Below are 2115 nucleotides of genomic sequence, written 5' to 3'. Positions count from 1 at the left end.
TTATATTATCTCAGCTACACGTGTAGTATAAAAGAGACATTCCAAATGCATTTCCCCTGTATAACGAAGTACTTTAATAAACATACCATTAAGTTAGTTGCACTGAATTCTGATTGATGGTTATTGTTTGTTCCATTCCAGGATAAACAATAACCATCAATCAGAATCAAGGTAACAGGGAGTAATGGCAAAGTAACAGAAATTCATGCAGAAGTGGGTATTAAAAGATCTGTAAAGTATGTAAATCATACACGAGGAACAATTTGGAACATTTCTTTCTATGCAAAGATTTTTAATGAACGCATGAGTATGTCACCTTGAATGAATATTAAAATTATTTACAGTGGCAGTAGGTGTTGTAAATATTGTTCATTCTTTACTTACAAAGACAGTTGCCTCTGACAGTAGCAGTTGTTTTAAATCTGCAGGAAGTACAATGCAATATACTTTATTGGAATTCATCCATACACCCACACGTGGACTTTTTCTAGATGAGATTATCCTTGCACATGGAAACTGCACTATTTCTAGTTTTGAAGACGACACTGTAATGTCTTCCAAGTTTAAGTGAAGACATGAAACTGGTAATAATTTATTTTAAAGCAGTGCAAAACAAAGGACATGGCAACCAAGATGAGTCATACATCAAATGGGGTATGACCTAAAAGGTTCTATTAAATTCACAGACAACAGGTACTGTCTGAAAGTATTTTTTTTTTGTTATCTTGCCACAGATGCGAATAGCATATAAACAGATGCCAAATCTGTCTCTGTATGTAACATGCATACTGGAAATACAATCAAAATGTCAACACATAAAAAAGGCACCAACCACCAGTGACAGACCTTCTAAAGATGAAAACACTATCAAAAGTGTATCAATAATGTATTGTATTGTAGGCTGTAAAATAAGAATCACATCAATATGTTGCACAGGTGTATCATTTCACCCCTAACTTGCACTTAAGGTGATGATAAATAATCACTTATTTTTGTTTTTTCTAATAGTTTTAAGTCATGAAAAACATATTTCATGATACATTTATCAATAAAGTTGTGTTTCGTGGGGTTCAATGCCATTTTTCAGCAAATTACATGCTCTATATGGTGGCCAGTATTATTTGGCACAGGAAAAGCTGGGAAGAACCAATGACCCTAGGGAAGCTACTGGCAAGCTTTTTCACATACCCATGTTGGCTTAACCGAGATTCAAACTCAGGTGGACATCAGTGATATGTGTGTGTGATCTGTAAAGGCGAGCACATTAGATCAATGGGCCAACCAGGGCCTCTAATGAAATAAGGAGTAACAATGGGAATTGATAATGATTTAATTTGCATTCCACAACTGTATCAACTTGAAAACTCCGTAATAATATGACTCTAATGCTACAGTAATAAATGCGAAATTTTGTCCTTTACTTTCCAAGGCATCTATGATGATGTATTCAGTTCATGATTCATCTTCTGCTGAGATTCAAACCCTTGTCCAGTTCAGAATGAATTCAAATTCTCTATCTGTATGATAATATTCTTTCTCCATACACAATTTGGTTCCTATTATCATGCATCTTGATGGATCTAGGGTTGCTCTTTCCACTATTTGGTGTGTATTTGATATTACTCTCCAAACGCTCCTGGTGGCCAGATGTGTAAAGCATTCGGCTTCTAAGATCAATGACATCCCACTCCTGTCTGGGTTAGAGTTTCCATTTGGCCAACTTGTGAAAAAGCTAGCCAGTAGCTTCATGTTGGTTGGTGGTTCTTCCTGGGGGATTTCCTCACATTCTTCCTCCATCAAATATAGTGGCCACCATGTAAAGCCTATCATGTTCTAAATATGGCATTAAAGACACAAACCACCTCTATATGCATTGATTTCTTCGCTGGAGTTATAAATAACACTGTAAGCTAGTTAATTACTGGCTTGCGTAGCATGCATGTCTACTACTTACAAATTTAGTTATGAGAGTGTATGGACAAAGTGATGGGAGCCATAATCCATGGTTCCAGTTTTGAATCCCAGTAGAGGACAAACTTAAACTAAAAGGTTTTAAAAAAATTCTCATTTCTTTTTAAATGAGGTTCAGCAGGGGCAATCAACAAAACTGACTCC

The sequence above is a fragment of the Sinohyriopsis cumingii genome, chromosome 12 (assembly GCF_028554795.1).
Source record: "Sinohyriopsis cumingii isolate HCF-2022 chromosome 12, ASM2855479v2, whole genome shotgun sequence".
Classification (NCBI taxonomy): Eukaryota; Metazoa; Mollusca; class Bivalvia; order Unionida; family Unionidae; genus Sinohyriopsis; species Sinohyriopsis cumingii.
The sequence above is the reverse complement of the archived record's forward strand: the minus strand, read 5'-3'. Positions refer to the sequence as shown.